The sequence below is a fragment of the Molossus molossus genome, unplaced genomic scaffold, assembly GCF_014108415.1.
Source record: "Molossus molossus isolate mMolMol1 unplaced genomic scaffold, mMolMol1.p scaffold_m16_p_24, whole genome shotgun sequence".
NCBI classification, from domain to species: Eukaryota; Metazoa; Chordata; class Mammalia; order Chiroptera; family Molossidae; genus Molossus; species Molossus molossus.
The window spans coordinates 13,343,477-13,362,434 of record NW_023425360.1 but is presented as its reverse complement, the minus strand read 5'-3'; positions in this window follow the sequence as shown (position 1 = coordinate 13,362,434).

Here is an 18,958-nt window from a genome sequence, read left to right as displayed (position 1 = left end):
TCTAAAAGCAGAGTATATGACCTACACCCCAACTGTTATTCGAGGCTGAACCCTTTTTAGCTCAGGCCACCTGCACCAGGTCAGGCAACAAGATCATTTTGCTCTACATTGGCCTTGTGTTGTGGATGTGATCTCCCACCGGCTCAGACCTTGTAATGACCTGCTGACACAGAAGCAGAGTCGTGGCCAGGTTTCCCAACAGCTTAGCATGATATGGAGGTAACACCAGAAGGCGGACAACTGCAGCTGACGCACGGTCTCTGGACATACCTACGGGGCATTCAGTGACCAATCTGTCACAATTGGAAGAGTTTGGAGTCATTCACCTCCTCGTCCACTCTGCTTAAATGACAAATGACCAGATTTGCAAGTAGATACTGATTCACTGCCAATGTTCTGGATCGGTGGACAGGGATTTGAAGAAAACAACATGACTGAAAAACTGTTGAGGGTGAAATCCGAGGGAGAGGAAGGTAGGTAGATTTCTCTCAGTGGACAAAACAACCCAAAGACACTGGTGTCTCGGGATCCTCAGCACAAAGTGACCTCGCCTCGGAGGGTTTCAGTAATCAAGTGGGTGGGATGACACATCTGAGTGATGTAAACAAAAACCAACCTCACTGACAGAGACAATGGAATGGTGGCCGCCAGAGGGGCAGGGGAATGGGGGGGGGGCAAAATGAGTAAAGGGGACAAAAACACGGGAATGGGAGGAGATAGGATATGGGCAGTGAGCTCAGCTGGTGTGGCTCAGTGGATTTAGTGTCGTCCTGTGGACTGAGAGGTCCCGGTGTAATTCCTGGTCAGGAAACATGCCTACGTTTTGCGCTCGATCCCCAGGGAGGCAGCTGATCAGTGTTTTTCCCTCACATGGATGTTCCTCTCTCTCTCTCTCTCCTCTCTCTCAAAAAAATCAATAAAACCTATTAAAAAACTAGGCCTGGCCTGTTTGGCGCAGCGGTAGAGTGTCAGTCTGCGGACCAGAGAGTCCAGGGTTCGATTTCCGCTAAGGACATGTACCTCGGTTGCAGTTTGTTCCCGGCACAGGTGGGGGTCGTGTGGGTGGCAACCACTCGATGTGTCTCTCTCACATCGATGTTTCTCTCTCTCTCTTCCTCCTTCTCTCCCTCCTGCTGTATCTGAAGAAAAATGTAAAAATGTCCTTCGGTGAGGATAAAGAAAAAAAGAACTAATTGCGGTGAGCACACAATAGAATATGCAGGTTTTATACTGTGAAGTTGTACCTGTGAAATTTATATAATGTTATTAACCAATGTAACCACAATACATTTAATAATAACAAATTAACGCTTTTGTTAGTCCCCCTCTTGTTCAAGGAGAGAAGAGACATGCTCTGCTTTTAAATACTATAAATCCTTTTCTGTGTAGTTACCTCTTGTTCACGAGGGGTCAGGTGTGTGTTCTGTTGAACTTGGTAGCACAGGGTATTCTACATGGTGGAGCCATCAGACATTTGAGAAGGAAGTGCTTCTATGAAAATAAAAGAAAAACAAAATATAATACTAAAAAAAAAAATTTTCTGTGCTAGCCAGTGTGGTTCAGTTGGTTGCAGAGTCATCTCATGTGCCAAAAGGTGACAGGTTCGACTCCCCATCAGGGCACATGTCCGGGTGAGTTTCAGACCAGTGTGGGAGGCAACAGACTGATGTTTCACTCTCATGTTGATGTTTCTGTTCCTCATCCTCTCCCTTCCTCTCTCTCTCTAAAAATCAATAAAAAGCATGTCCTCAGGTGAGGATTAAACCGAAACAAAACAATTTCTGATTCCGGAGGGTAGCCAGTTAAGACAATCTTTAGATACTGGTGTAAAGCATCACCAGATGGAGGAGTCAGGGCCACTGAGCAACCTGGAACATTTCCGGGATTGCGGTTTCCACGTCTGGGTGGCGGCAGAGATGACGGAAATCCCCGGGTGCATACGCAGCAGGCATGGCCTTTGCGGTCCACAATCACCGTGCTGATGTCCTTGGAGATCACATCACAGAGGCTCCAGCTCGGAGTGTTTCAGGACCTGAGTCCGTTCATTCTCATGGTTCCCAGCCGGAAGAGAGACAAACAGAAAGGTTACATTCCAGGACTGCAACCAGATATTGGAGAAAACTATAATTACTTAGAATTTCTCCCAGACTGGAAAATGTGCAAGAGGAAAGATACACAAGAAACAACGGCGGTGACTTCTCCTGGGGCAGCTGCCAGTGGACGAGACTCAAGTCCCAGCAGGACCCTGAAGGCAAGGGGCAGAGGGTGGCCTGCGAGGAGCTGTGCTGCACTTTGGAAGAACCACGTGAGTCCTGTCATGTAAACAAACGGTAGGATGCGGGCCGTCTGTGGAGCCGCTCGTGGCGGGGTAACAGCGGGAGGAGCACACGGAGGACAGGGGTCATCAATGGGCTCACACGGAGCAGACACGCTGCCCGCGCACCTGCGCCTGGCTCCCCAGGAAGGGCGCCGACGGCTGGCTGGCACGTGTGGCTGAAACATGAAGCAGCGACGGGCCGCTGCGAGCGCCGTGACCGTGGCTGCATCTGCTCTCCCTGGGCCAATGCAGAGGAAGGACCCAAACACTGGGACTGAAACTTGAGTGGCACAGACGTCTGTGGGGCCAGGGTTCCATCCAGGCTCTGGCTGAGATCCCTCTGGGCTTCTGTCCCTTCTGTAGCCCAAAGCAGTCCCAGCTAGGAGGAGCAAACATTCACAGGAAAGGGCTGTCTTTACCCCTCAAAATTGACTGAGATTTCTTCCCAAAGAGTTAACTCGGTTTCAAAGAAGAAACGCTTAACCTTGGGCCACCAAGTGACCGTGGCACCTGAGCTGTCCATTATGACCCAGGTGTGATGCACCCACAGAATCATAAAGAGGCCATGCACTGAAAACCACAACATCAATTTAAAGTGGCACATACAGGATCGAACCTGGGGACCAAAGCAGCCTCTTTCCGCCCACACCTGTGGATTGATGGGGAGCCCCCTGTGACCTGCTGACCGAGGAGGGAAAGCCGTGGCCTGGCTGACCCGTAAGTGTGCAGGATTTCGATGACCAATCAGGAGGTGGACAGCTGCAGCAGACAGACCGTCCCTGGACATTCCTGCAGGGCAGGGGGTAAGAAACCGTCCCAATGGGCAGAGTCTGCGGCTGTTCACCTCCTCCTCCACTTTGCTGAAGTGATCATGACCAGATATGCAAACAGACACTAATTCTTGGACTCGGGTCCATGTTTTGAATCAACAGTCAGGGACTTGAAAACAACGATTTTAAAATTCTTCACAACGAAATTGGGAAGAGGTTTGTGGACAGTTCTCGCTCAGTGGACGAAACATCCCCAAGTTATTTGCGTCTCATGAGGCGCTCAGCACAGTGTGACCTCACCATGGAGGGCTCAATAATCAAGTGGAGGGGAACATGTCTGTCACATGTCACTCATATGAGGGAGATAAACAAAACTACACACAAACAAACAACGGCCTACCTCACAGACAGAGACTACAGAACAGTGGTTACCAAAGGGGAAGGGAAACAGGGCAGGACGCGGAAGGTGAAGGGGTCAAACACAAAGTGACAGAAGAAGACTTTGGGGTATGAGCACACAATAGAGTACACAGGTTCTGTGTGATAACACTTTACACCTGAAATGTACATAATGTTATTGGCCAATGTTACCTCAGTACATTGAATTAAAAAAAAAAAGATTTTAAAGAAACTTATTTTGTCTCTTCTTTTCCAAGAGAAGAATAGACCATTGGGATAGAACTCTTTTAAGGGATTTTAAAGATTAATTAGGTGCCTTCGCTGGTTTGGCTCAGTGGTTAGAGGGTCGGCTCTTGGACCAAAGGGTAGCGGGTTCAACTCTGGTCAAGGGCACATACCTCGGTTGCGGTTCTGTCCCCCGTGGTCAGGGTTGTGAGGGAGGCAGCCAGTCAATGTGTTCCTCTCACATCAGTGTTTCTCTCTCTCTCTACCTTCCACTCTATCTGAAGATAAAAGGAAAAAATGTCCTCGGGTGAGGATTAAAAAAAATTAATTAGGTAACACCATCAGGAGATGGAGATTTTATATATTTATATATGATATATATATTTATTTTGTGTGTTCATTATATATGTGTTCATGTATATCCACACAGATACAATTAGAGATTTTATCGTTTTCACTGAAAATAATTAACTATGAGCCAGGTAAATACAATAATACAAAACTCACTAGTTTATCTAGGAGTTCGTTCTCTTTTTTTGCTTCATTTTATACTTTTGTATCAGAAATGTGTTTATGGCAGAGAAAAGCAAAGGCTGTCTATTCAATATGAGGGCTAAGGCTTTTTATGTTTGTTTTCTCAGATAGAGTGGGAGGGAGGGAGAGGAAGAGAGAGAATAATCGACGTGAAAGGGACTCATCAAGTGGTTGCCACCTGCACGACCAACCAGGGCCAAGGACGAACTGCAACCGAGATACGTGCCCTAAGCGGGAACCGAAGCCGGGTCTCTCTAGACCGCAGGGTGACTCTCTAACCGCTGAGTGAAACTGGCCAGGACTGCAATACATTAATTTTTTTAAATTAATTAATTTTTTTTATCATCACTCCAGGACATTTTTCCATTTTTGGTTCAGCTAGAGTGAAAGGGAGGGAGGGGAAGAAAGAGAGAGAGACATTGACGTGAAAGGGACACATCGAGTGGCTGCCACCGGACAACCCAAACAGGGCCAGGACAAGCTGCAAGCGAGGTACATGTCATTAGTGGGCACCAAATCTGGGTCTCTCTGGACCGCAAGCCAACACTCGAACTGCTGAGCCAAACCTGCCAGAGCTGCATTACAATAATTTTTTAGTCAACTGACAAATAATAAACAAGGAAATGAGGACTTCATCATTTTTGGAGTAGTTTGGAGCACTGACTGCTTGCATTGTGGAATGCAACAGATGAAAGTTTTTGCTATATTTGTAAGATGGAATGAAGCGGGAAGGAGGAGACCAGCCCTGAGTCCTGGCTCCCTCGGATGGCATCGTTAAGGCAGGATAGTGACCAGTGCGAGCTGGTGAGGGAGGAAGGGACCCAACAGACAGCGGGATGAAGATAACAAGGTTCATGGCTACTTCAAAGAATTCTGATATATACTTCAAATTTGCCAAACAAAAATGTTAAAGAACATTTTTAAAATTTTTTTACAACTTACACATACTTGATTCACTCGATTGAAAGCCTTCTGGCAGCACTTACGCTGTTTAGGTAGCTGATGGACTTTGTTCACACTGAGTTGTCTTTGGATCTCGATGCTGGAGGCTGCTTAGTTGCTGCTGTTGCCATTGGTTTGTCTTCTTTCAGGATCAAGGTGGGTCCTTTCACATAAAATCTTTTTAATTCCTCCTCTGGCGGATCTTTTCTAGATTCTTGGCTTTGCATAACTCTACCTACAAAGGAACCAGAATCCTAAAGTCACAAAGATAAATCCTTCTGCTCCAACATCACATGATCTTCTCATTCCACTAGTTAATAAAAAATGGCTTGAGACTAGCCCACAACAGATCCTGATGAACCAAATAATACTGAGCTGTCCATTATGACCTGGAGTGATGTCACCCACAGAGGTCATAAAGAGGCCACGCACGGGAAGACCACCTCCTCAAATAAAAAAGGCACACACAGGATTGGACCTCGGAAGCCACTGAAGGCATGAATAAGTTACCTTTGTAGTAGTTCAACTGTCCTCAGTCCCTGCTGCTGTCGACAGCATATCTCTGTGTCTGTCTCTCTCTCTCTGTCTGTCTCTCTCTCCCTCCTCCTAGATGTGTGGACTCATGGGGAGCACCTCATAACTAAAAGAGTTAATAATGTTTTAAAAGGTAAGGATAAAAGCTTGCAAAAGGCAGAAACTGTGAAAACTTGTGTTACTTGCATGACCTTTGCTCAGCCTTCTATTGAGTACAGAATAAGGATGATCAGGTTATCCGCAAGACAATCTGGACAAGAGACCAGCAAAGTGGACAATGGGCCATGCAGAGTCATCAGGAACTGCTGGAAGCTAAACGTACATAACCTACACCCCAACGGTTCTTATACTCAGGGATTCGAGTACCTTACCCAGTCCTGAGATATAACTCGGAATGATATTCATGTTATTCTGTCTTCCACCCTTAATCTACAAGATAAAAACTGAGTCTGAGTTAATGCCCAGGGCCATGCCGACGATCTGAGGCGACAGGCCCCACTAACCGCGTAGGGGCTGAAGCCAGGGCCCCAGGTGGAATTATCAGGACAATGGGGTGGGTAGGAAAGCTAGGGACGTATGGTAGTATGTCTCATTGAGGGACTTAAAAAAGCCTCACACAAGGTGGTTAACTATGAAAACTTTCTGACATTATCCAGTAAAGGAATGAAAACCCTGCAACCTTTCTGTCCCGCCTGACACAGGCTATGAGAAGTTATACTAATTTAGATCCGACTAGACCAGAAGGGACAGTCATTTTAAACCTGAGGTTTATCTCTCACTCGGCCCCAGACGGAGAAATTTACAAAAACTGGAAGATGGCCCTCAAACCCCTCAATGGGAACTTCTAAATCTAGCCTTTAAGGTTTTTGATAACCATGATGAAGAGACTAAACAGCAGAGAACAGCAGAGTTCCAGATGCCTGCCTCTGCCATCAGAGCCCCCACTAATCGAAGGGGTTAGCCAACCCCTTCAGGGGACAGAAGAAGGGAACCCATCAGAATCAGCAGAGCGGACCCCCAGGTCCCTGCTTTAAATGCAGTCAGACTGGCCATTGGGCGAGACCATGCCCCAATCCTGACCACCGCCTAAGCTACACCCTCAATGTGGAGGCCGCACTGGAAGCCAGACTGCGGACACACTGCGCAGAGCCAGTCCTCATCCCTTCCTCGGGCTGGTGGAATGGGCAATCCGGGCCTTGTTCTGATGGGTCTGGCAACTGAAGACCGAAGGTGCCCAGGAACGGAGGCCCTGACCCTCATCGCGAACTCCGAACCTCGGGTAACTCTGATGGTAGCAGGTGGGCCAATTTCATGTAAAATTGATACCGGGGCAACCTACTGTGCCCTCCCCAAGTTCAGACACCTCTTTGACACTCTGGAGTTTCAGTTGTGGGAATTGATGACCAAAAGCGCAACCCAGACGCTCACGGGCTCTTCAGGCCCTTGTATCTTTCTCCATCCTTAGTGTTACAGCCTGCCCCACTCCTGGTTAGGGCGGGACATTCTATCCAAACTCCCTGCTGCTTTAACCTTTACTCCTCTCCCCAGCAACCACTCTCATTCTGTACTTTGTCTGCTCCAAGAATCTGCTTCCTCTCCTAACATAAACCTTCCAGCCCCTCTGTCCCTTCGAGGGGGCATGGTTGGGTCCACCAGCCTTGTGGGCCCTCTTATTGGGTGAAATACACTACTCTCATCATTATTTCACTAACCCAGTGAGGGGGGAGGGGTAAGCCCCGAGAGGCTCTCGCTTCTGGCACCCTCAGGCAGGCACGATCTCTGGGGACTGTGCCAGGTGGGGAGTTTGACTGGGGCGGTACACCTGTCAAGCAGTAATGAAGGTGAGCTCAGGGAGGACAGAAACCTCCCCTGGAGCAGAAGGGCCAACGCTCCCTTGAACTTGATTCTCAGCACCACATATAACCTCTCTCACTATAACCTTCCGAGGGGGGCCTGTAATCTAACTGCTCATGACGTGTCTAACCCCTGCAATGGGAGTTTGCATGTGCAAGCTCAGAGGGACTTGATGCATACCAAAAGAACCATAACAGGGAAATCAGTCACTGTCCAGGGTGCAGGTCTGCCGGTGGCACTAGCCCTCTCCTCCCTCCATCACTGTTTAATCATTTGAGCCTTCCTGTGGTTCTATCAAACACCTCCCTAGGCCCCAATATGAGCGGACTACTTTACCAGTGGGTTTGATGTTTTTCGGTGCACTAAACATTTCTGCCCCCAGGAGAGGAATTGCTATTCAATGCCTAAACCCAGCAAAACAGGGTGGCTTGTGCGCAATAGCATATGTCACCACTGCCAATACCTTCATCTACTCCTTCACCCCTAATTCAACCTCATCAAGCCCTGAGCCTACAAGTCATCCTAGGACAAAAGGGGAGTCAGACTCCTCATAGCAGGAGTCACAGCTGCCATCACCACTGTGGGCCTTGTAGGAGGAATTACTTATGATGCCCTAACATCAAAGAACATAACCACCACCATGGCAAACATAGGTAGAGATAGAGTTGAAAATTTCAAACTTCCTTCAAAACTCCTCGACTCTCTTGCCTGCACGGTAACAGATAATCACACTGCACTAGACTATTTACTGGTCTATGCATGATAGCAAATACATCTTGTAGCTTCTATGTTTACTTAACTGGACAGGTTGAGGAAAGGACACAATGAATTCTAGATAATGCTCAGTGGCTAAAGGATTTCAGTCAGGATCACCCAGCTCAATCGACCTGGACAAGTATAGAAGCAGCCTTGCCTACACTAACCTGGCCACTCCCCTTCATAGTGCCCTTAGTATTAGCCTTCTTATTATTGCTTTTCGGACCCTACCTCTAGTGCCTGATTACTAAGTTTGTACAAAATCTACTGTGGAGTTTGGTCAACCAGACAGTTGGAAAATTTGTTGTTCTGGCACAGGTAAAACAACCCTATCACCCCATTCCCCAAGAAGTTATCTAACCAATTCTTTTTTTTAGGAGTCCATGATGACTGCACACCTGCAGAAAGTAGACAAAGAGAAACTTTGCCTCGTTTTCCTTTTAATCATCAGTATAATGTGGGAATGAAAGGGTTAGTAATGTTTTAAAGGGTAAGGATAAAAGCTTGCAAAAGGCAGCGACTGAAAAATGGTGTTGCTTGCATGACCTTTGCTCAGCTTTCTATTGAGTATGGATAAGGATTATTGGGTTATTCGCAAGACAGTCTGGTGAGATACCAGACCAGTCCAACTGCAACGTGGACAATGGGCCATGCAGAGTACGTCCGCAGGAACTGCCGGGAGCTAAAAGCAGAGTATATGACCTACACCCCAACCGTGATTCGAGGCTGAACCCTTTTCAGCTCAGCCCACCTGCACCAGGTGCAGGCAATAAGGCCATTTTGCTCTACATTGGCCTTGTGTTGTGGATGTGATCTCCCGCCGGCTCAGACCTTGTAATGACCTGCTGACACAGAAGCAAAGTTGTGGCCAGGTTTCCCAACAGTTTAGCATGATATGGAGGTAACACCAGAAGGTGGACAGCTGCAGCTGACGCACCATCTCTGGACATACCTGCAGGGCAGTGGGTGACCAAACCGTCACAATGGGAAGAGTTTGGAGTCATTCACCTCCTCGTCCACTGTGCTTAAATGACAAACGACCAGATTTGCAAGTAGATACTGATTCACTGCCAATGTTCTGGATCGGTGGTGAGGGATTTGAAGAAAAAAACATGACTGAAAAACTGTTGAGGGTGAAATCCGAGGGAGAGGAAGGTAGATAGATTTCTGTCAGTGGACAAAACAACCCAAAGACACTGGTGTCTCGGGATCCTCAGCACAATGTGACCTCGCCTCGGAGGGTTTCAGTAATCAAGTGGGTGGGATGACACGTGTGAGTGATGTAAACAAAAACCAACCTCACTGACAGAGACAATGGAATGGTGGCCGCCAGAGGGGCAGGGGAATGGGGGGGAGACAAAATGGGTAAAGGGGGACAAAAACACGGGAATGGGAGGAGATAGGATATGGGCAGTGAGCTCAGCTGGTGTGGCTCAGTGGATTGAGCGTCGTCCCGTGGACTGAGAGGTCCTGGTTCAATTCCTGGTCAGGGCACGTGCCTAGGTTTTGGGCTCGATCCCCAGAAAGGCAGCTGATCGATGTTTTTCCCTCACATGGATGTTTCTCTCTCTCTCTCCTTTCCTATCTCTCTAAAAAATCAATAAAACCTATTTAAAGAACTAGGCCTGGCCAGTTTGGCTCAGCGGTTAGAGCGTCAGCCTGCGGACCAGAGAGTCCCGGGTTTGGTTCCCGCTAAGGGCATTTATCTCGGTTGCAGTTTGTCCCTGGTCCTGGTTGGGGTCGTGTGGGTGGCAACCACTCGATGTGTCTCTCTCACATCAATGTTTCTTTCTCTCTCTTCCTCCCTCTCTCGCTACTGCTCTATATGAGGATAAATGCAAAATGTCCTCGGTGAGGATAAATATAATAAAACTGATTGCGGTGAGCACACAATAGGATATGCAAGTTTTATATTGTGAAGTTGTACCTGTGAAATTTATATAATGTTATTAACCAATGTAACCCCAATACATTTAATAATAATAACAAATTAACGCTTTTGTTAGCACCCCTCTTGTTCAAGAAGAGAAGAGACATGCTCTTCTTTTAAATACTATGAATCCTTTTCTGTGTAGTTACCTCTTGTTCACGAGCAGTCAGGTGCGTCTTCTGTTGAACCCGGTAGCAGAGGGTATTCTACGCGGTGGAGCCATCAGACATTTGAGAAGGAAGCGCTTGTATGAAAATAAAAGAAAAACAAAATATAATAGTCAAAAAACTTTTTTCTTGTCTAGCTAGTGTGGTTCAGTTGGTTGGAGAGTCATTCCATGTGCCAGAAGGTCACGGTTTTGAATCCCCATCAGGGCACATGTCCGGGTGAGTTTGAGACCAGTGTGGGAGGCAACAGATGGGTGTTTCACGCTCATGTTGATGTTTCTGTTCCTCATCCTCTCCCTTCCTCTCTCGCTCTAAAAATCAATAAAACACATGTCCTCAGGTGAGGATTAAAACGTAACATAACAATTTCTGATTCTGGAGGGTAGCCAGTTAAGACAATCTTTAGATACTGGTGTAAAGCATCACCAGATGGAGGTGTCAGAGCCACTGGGTAACCTGGTACATTTCCGGGTTTGCGGTTTCCACGTCTGGGTGGCGGCAGAGACGACGGGAAATCCCTGGGTGCACACGCAGCAGGCGTGGCCTTTGCGGTTCACAATCACCGTGCTGATGTCCTTGGAGATCACATCACAGAGGCTCCAGCTCGGAGTGCTTCAGGACCTGAGTCCGTTGGTTCTCGTGGTTCCCAGCCGGAAGAGAGACAAACAGAAAGGTTACATTCCAGGACTGCAAACAGATATTGGAGAAAACTAGAATTACTTAGAATTTCTCCCAGACTGGAAAATGTGCAAGAGGAAAGATACACAAGAAACAACGGCGGTGACCTCTCCTGGGGCAGCTGCCACTGGACGAGACTCAAGTCCCAGCAGGACCCTGAAGGCGAGGGGCAGAGGGTGGCCCGCGAGGACCTGTGCTGCACGTTGGAAGAACCACGTGAGTCCTGTCATGTAAACAAACGGTAGGATGCGGGCTGTGTGTGGAGCCGCTCGTGGCGGGGTAACAGTGGACGGAGCACACGTGGACAGGGGTCATCGATGGGCTCACACTGAGCAGACACGCTGCCCGCGCACCTGCGCCTGGCTCCCCAGGAAGGGCGCAGACGGCTGGCTGGCACGTGTGGCTGAAACATGAAGCAGCGACGGGCCGCTGCGAGCGCCGTGACCGTGGCTGCGTCTGCTCTCCCTGGGCCAATGCAGAGGAAGGGCTCAAACACTTGGACTGAAACGTCAGTGGCTGTGTCACTTAAGTCCTGCTCCACAGTCGGGGAGTGTGCAGAGGAGACACCTCTCACCCACACAGAGAGAGAAATCAGAGGGGACACGTAGCCTCTTTGAGGAGCTCCATGATCACTTCTTCGAAGACCAGACCTTACAGCAAGAACCAGTTACTGAGCTGGAAAATCCGAGGGGACGGGAATGCACTGTGGGGCCGCGGAGGCCGGGGCCTGGCTCACCCACTAAGCTCTCGGTAGGTCGAGCTCCTCCCACACACTGGAAAGTGGAAGCAGTGTGAGCGCCCTGGCCTGTGGGGTGGGCTCGCCAGGCATGGTCTCCAGGAAGTGACGCAGAGCAGGCCCAGGAACTTCCTCCTTGACCTGCAGGAGCAGAAATGTTCTAGGTGAAATGAACAACGGTGTAAACTAACATAAATGTACTGCGTCAGCCAGTTAACCAGCTCCCAGACCTGAGCCAGTTTACATACCCAGAATCCCTTGGACGAAGGGGACACCGGACCCACTTGAGGAAGGGCCCCAACACACTACTGAAAATCGTACTTTTTCTCTTCCTTCAAGTCTGACCCCAAAGAAACCCACAGCTTTATTCAGGGCCTGCAGGACACTGGTTCTGAACTGACCTTCTTTCTCCGAAACCCAGCATGTCACTGTGACCCTGCGCTCAGAGCAGGGGCTTTGAGGGTCGACTGATCTGGATTAGGCGTCCGGCCTCTTGCAGGTCCCAACGTCCTAGGATTCAGGGGAAAACGATGAGGTGAAAAGTGCTCCCACTCTCCGCCTGGGGACCGCGGGCCACTATGGTGTGCGCAGGGAGGCAGAGGCCACTTACAGCGTGGCCTTGGTGAAGGGACAGTCAGGGCTGTGGAAGCGCAGCAAGCGGCTCGGAGCCACCTGGAGGGTCTGGAAGAGGCAGGACATGCTGACCTCCCACCACACCCTCATGTTTAAATGGCCATCCCAAACTACGCCGGGGAAGCGGGTCAGCAGCGACCTGCCCTTCCACCTGCAGGAGGCTCTGCCGCTGATTGAGGGACCTCAGCTCCAGACTGTCGCGCAGGCCCTACAGAACAGGCCTCACCTCCCTGCCCACCCGAAACCTTGTCCGAGTTGCCTTCTCTCAGTCGTAGGCCAGCTGACACCTGCACTGTCTTCCCTCTGGGGCATGTCACCTGCACAGCTCCAAGTCTCCCTCTCGGTGGCAGAGGCCTGGATGGCCTTTCCAGTCCCAGGAGGCCCATCCCACTGCTCCATGGCGAGTGGCGTCATGGTGGCTGGGCCTTGGAGGTGGGAACAGTCCTGCCCTGGATGTGACGTACTGTTAGAGTCAGGATTGAGGAAGTGAATCCAATTTGAGCTCCTAATTCCTCCCCCTCAGTGACATGCTCAAGGGCCCGCCGGTATAGAGCTGGACAGTAACTGTTTGGAGTAATCATCACTCGTGCATCCAGCCCTGTCCTACAACCGAGGAGGAGGCCCAGGGCCCAGTGGGCTGCAGGGTCTGAGGCGCACACTCCTCAGGGAGCATATGACTCCCACAGACTTATGGGGTGACCTGAGAAGTTGCTCCTTGTGAGCTGGACCCAGAAAGAAAGAGGCCATGTCACAGGTCCAGGCTGTGGCCCAGATGCCGTGAGCTGGGCCATACGCTGCGGCAGATGTGACGGTCCCAGGTTAACAGGCAGATGGAGATTCCGTTTGGAGCCGTAGGAAGGCCCGAGTGCGAATCACAGTGCAGATGCCCAGGATTTTCCCCAAGGTCGTGATGCAGTCCACAGATGACCATTTTCTTCCGAGGAGCAGCTCCTGGCCATTGCTTGAGTCAAATTTGGCAAAGAACGTCCTTTCTCATTAATGGAAACACGGGCCGGCCCATCGCACAGTGTGCAGTCAGCTCCACCAGGAAACGGCCCTCTGAGCGGCACCCTCTCCTGTCGTCTTCAGGGTCCTGACCGAGCAGGTGCAGGGAGGACAGAGCACGGGCAGCAGGCGCCTCCACAGTGTTCCTCCTCCCGAGTCCCAGACACCAGCAGGACCTGGACCCAGAAGCAGGCACACTGGACGGTCGTGGTTCACTGGGAGGCAGAGAGCTGGGCGAGAGGCCAAGCTCCACAGGGACCTGGCTCCCAGAGACCTCCGCGGGGCCAGGGCTCCATCCAGGCTCCGGCTGAGATCCCTCTGGGCTTCTGTCCCTTCTGTAGCCCAAAGCAGTCCAGCTAGGAGGGGCAAACATTCACAGGAAAGGGCTGTCTTTACCCCTCAAAATTGACTGAGATTTCTTCCCGAAGAGTTACCTCGGTTGCAAAGAAGAAATGCTTAACCTTGGGCCACCAAGTGACCGTGGCACCTGAGCTGTCCATTATGACCCAGGTGTGATGCACCCACAGACTCATAAAGAGGCCATGCACTGGAAAACCACAACCTCAATTTAAAGTGGCACGTACAGGATCGAACCTGGGGACCAAAGCAGCACTACAAGCGGTGGCCCAACTGCTGTCGGCCCCACTTCTCTACAATGGACCCCTCTTTCCGCCCACACCTGTGGATTGATGGGGAGCCCCCTGTGACCTGCTGACCGAGGAGGGAAAGCCGTGGCCTGGCTGAACCGTAAGTGTGCAGGATTTCGATGACCAATCAGGAGGTGGACAGCTGCAGCGGACAGACCGACCCTGGACCTTCCTGCAGGGCAGGGGGTAAGGAAACCGTCCCAATGGGCAGAGTCTGCGGCTGTTCCCCTCCTCCTCCACGTTGCTGAAGTGACCATGACCAGATATGCAGACAGACAAGAATTCATGCACTCAGGTCCATGTTTTGAATCAACAGTCAGGGACTTGAAAAAAACGATGTTAAAATTCTTCACAATGAAATCTGGGAAGAGGTTTGGGGACAGTTCTCGCTCAGTGGGCGAAACATCCCCAAGTTATTTGCGTCTTATGGGGCGCTCAGCACAGCGTGACCTCACGAAGGAGGGCTCAATGATCAAGTGGAGGGGAACATGTCTGTCACATGTCACTCATATGAGGGACATAAACAAAACTACAAACAAGCAAACAACAGCCAACCTCACAGACAGAGACAACAGAACGGTGGTTACCAGAGGGGAAGTGGATCAGGCCAGGACGAGGAAGGTAATGGGGTTCAAACACCAAGTGACACAAGAAGACTTTGGGGTAAGAGCACACAATAGAGTACGCAGGTTTTGTGTGATAATGTTTTACACCTGAAATGTACATAATGTTATTGACCAATGTTACCCCTGTACATTGAATTTTAAAAAAAGATTTTAAAGAAACTTATTTTGTCTCTTCTTTTACAAGAGAAGAATAGACTATTGGGATAGAACTCTTTTAAGAGATTTTAAAAATTAATTAGGTGCCCTGGCTGGTTTGGCTCAGTGGTTAGAGCGTCGGCACTTGAACCAAAGGATAGTGGGTTCAACTCTGGTCAAGGGCACATACCTCGGTTGCGGTTCAGTCCCCTGTGGTCAGGGTTGTGAGGGAGGCGGCCAGTCAATGTGTTCCTCTCACATCATTGTTTCTCTCTCTCTCTCTCCCTTCCACTCTATCTGACAATAAAAGGATAAAATGTCCTCGGGTGAGAAATAAAAAAAATGAATTAGGTTACACCAACAAGAGACGGAGATTGTATATTTTTATATATGATATATATATATTTATATATATACACATATATGTATGCATATGTGTATATATATTATATATGTGTTCATGTATATCCACACAGATACAATTAGAGATTTTATCATTTTCACTGAAAATAATTGACTATGAGCCAGGTAAATACAATAATACAAAACTCGCTAGTATATCTAGGAGTTGGTTCTCTTTTTTTGCTTCATGTTATAGTTTCGAATAAGGAAATGTGTTTATGGCAGAGAAAAGCAAAGGCTATCTATTCAATATGAGGGCTAAGGCTTTTTATGTTTGTTTTCTCAGATAGAGTGGGAGGGAGGGAGAGGAAGAGAGAGAAAAATCGACGTGAAAGGGACACACTGAATGGTTGCCACAAGCACAGCCAACCAGGGCCAGGACAAGCTGCAACCGAGGTACGTGCCCTTAGTGGGAACCGAATCTGGGTCTCTCTGGACCACGAGCCAACGCTCTAGCTGCTGAGCCAAACCAGCCAGGGCTGCATTACAATAATTTTTAGAAAACTGACAGATAATAAACAAGGAAATGAGGACTTCATCGTTTTTGGAGTAGTTTGGAGCACTGACTGCTTGCATTGTGGAATGCAACAGATGGAAGTTTTTGCTATATTTGTAAGATGGAATGAAGTGGGAAGGAGGAGACCAGCCCTGGGTCCTGGCTCCCTCGATGGCATCGTTAAGGCAGGACAGTGACCAGTGCGAGCTGGTGAGGGAGGAAGGGACCCAACAGACAGCGGGATGAAGATAACAAGGTTCAGAGCTACTTCAAAGAATTCTGAGATGTACTTCAAATTTTGCAAAACAAAAATGTTAGAACATTTTTTTATTTTTTTACAACTCACACATGCTTGACTCACTCGATTGAAAGCCTTCTTGCAGCACTTACGCTGTTTAGGAAGCTGATGGACTTTGTTCACACTGAGGTGTCTTTGGATCTCGATGCTGGAGGCTGCTTAGTTGCTGCTGTTGCCATTGGTTTGTCTTCTTTCAGGATCAAGGTGGGTCCTTTCACATGAAATCTTTTTAATTCCTCCTCTGGCGGATCTTTTCTAGATTCTTGCCTTTGCATAACTCTACCTACAATGGAACCAGAATCCTACAGTCACAAAGATAAATCCTTCTGCTCCAACATCACATGATCTTCTCATTCCACTAGTTAATAAAAAATGGCTTGAGACTAGCCCACAACAGATCCTGATGAACCATATAATACTGACTGTCCATTATGGCCTGGTGTGATGTCACCCACAGGGTCATAAAGAGGACACGCACGGGAAGACCACCTCATCAAATAAAAGGGGCACACACAGGATTGGATCTGGGAAGCCACTGAAGGCATGAATAAATTACATTTGTAGTAGCCCAACTGTCCTCCGTCCCTGGTGCTGTCGACTGCATATCTGTTTCTCTCTCTGTCTCTGTGTCTGTCTGTCTGTCTGTCTGTCTGTCTCTCTCTCTCTGTGTATCTCTCTCTCCCTCCCCCTAGATGTGTGCACTCATGGGAGCACCTCATGACTAAAAGAGCTAATAATGTTTTAAAGGGTAAGGATAAAAGCTTGCAAAAGGCAGAAACTGTGAATAATTGTGTTACTTGCATGACCTTTGCTCAGCCTTCTATTGAGTACAGAATAAGGATGATCAGGTTATCCGCAAAACAATCTGGACAAGAGCCCAGCAAAGTGGACAATGGGCCATGCAGAGTCATCAGGAACTGCTGGAACCTAAACGTACATAACCTACACCCCAACGTTTATTATACTCAGGGATTCAAGTACCTTACCCAGTCCTGAGATATAACTCGGAATGATATTCATGTTATTGTCTCTTCCACCCATAATCTAGATGATAAAAACTGAGTCTGAGGTAATGCCCAGGGCCATGCCGATAATCTGAGGTGACAGGCCCTACTAACCTCGTAGAAGCTGAAGCCAGGGCACCAGGTAAAATTATCAGGACAATGGGGTGGGTAGGAAAGCCAGGGACCCTATGGTAGTATGTCTCATTGAGGGACTTAAAAAAGCCTCACACAAGGTGGTTAACTATGAAAACTGTCTGACATTATCCAGGAAAAGAAAAAAAAACCCTACAACCTTTCTGTCCCGCCTGACACAGGCTATGAGAAGTTATACTAATTTAGATCCTGCAGGACCAGAAGGGACAGTCAATTTAAACCTGAGGTTTATCTCTCACTTGGCCCCAGACAGAAGGAGAAAGTTACAAAAACTGGAAGATGGCCCTCAAACCCCTCAATGGGAACTACTAAATCTAGCCTTTAAGGTTTTTAATAACCATGATGAAGACACTAAACAGCAGAGAACAGCAGAGTTCCAGATGCCTGCCTCAGCCATCAGAGCCCCACTAATCGAAGGGGTTAGCAAACCCCTTCAGGGGACAGAAGAAGGGAACCCATCAGAATCAGCAGAGTGGACCCCCAGGTCCCTGCTTTAAATGCAGTCAGACTGCCCCTTGGGCGAGACAATGCCCCAATCCTGACCTCCGCCTAAGCCACGCCCTCACGTGGAGGCCCCCCTGGACGCCAGACTGCGGACAGACTGCGCAGAGCCGGTCCTCGTCCCTTCCTCGGGCTGGCGGAATGGGCAATCCGGGCCTTGATCTGATGGGCCTGGCAACTGAAGACTGAAGGTGCCCAGGAACGGACGCCCTGACCGTCATCTCAAACTCCGAACCTCGGGTAACTCTGATGGCAGCAGGTGGGCCAATTTCATTTATAATTGATACTGGGGCAACCTACTGTGCCCTCCCCAAGTTCAGAGACCTCTTTGACACTCTGGGGTTTCAGTTGTGGGAACTGATGACCAAAAGCGCAACCCAGACGCTCACGGGCTCTTCAGGCCCTTGTATCTTTCTCCATCCTTAGTGTTACAGCCTGCCCCACTCCTGGTTAGGGCGGGACATTCTATCTAAACTCCATGGTGCTTTAACCTTTACTCCTCTCCCCCCAACCACTCTCATTCTGTACTTTGTCTGCTCCAAGAATCTGCTTCCTCTCCTAACATAAACCTTCCAGCCCCTCTGTCCCTACGAGGGGCGGGGAGGGGTCCACCAGCCTTGTGGGCTCTCTTATTGGGTGAAATACACCACTCTCATCATTATTTCATTGACCCACTGAGGGGGGAGGGGTAAGCCCCGAGGGGCTCTAGCTTCTGGCACCTGCCAGGCACCACCAGCTCTGGGGACAGTGCCAGGAGGGGAGTTTGTCTGGGGTGGTACACCTGTCAATCAGTAATGAAGGCGAGCTCAGGGAGGACAGAAACCTCCCCTGGAGCAGAAGGGTCAACGCTCCCTTGATCTTGATTCTCAGCACCACATATAACCTCTCTCACTATAACCGTACAAGGGGGGCCTGTAATCTAACTGCTCATGACGTGTCTGACCCCTGCAATGGGAGTTTGCATGTGCAAGCTCAGAGGGACTTGATACATACCAAAAAAATCATACCAGGGAAATTAGTCGCTACCCAGGGTGCAGTTCTGCAGGTGGCACTAACCCTCTCCTCCATCATTGTTTAATCATTTGAGCCTTCCTGTGGGTCTATCAAACACTTCCCTAGGCCCCAATATGAGCGGACTACTTTACCAGTCGTTTTGATGTTTTAGGTGCACTAAACATTTCTGCCCCCAGGAGAGGAATTGCTATTCAATGCCTAA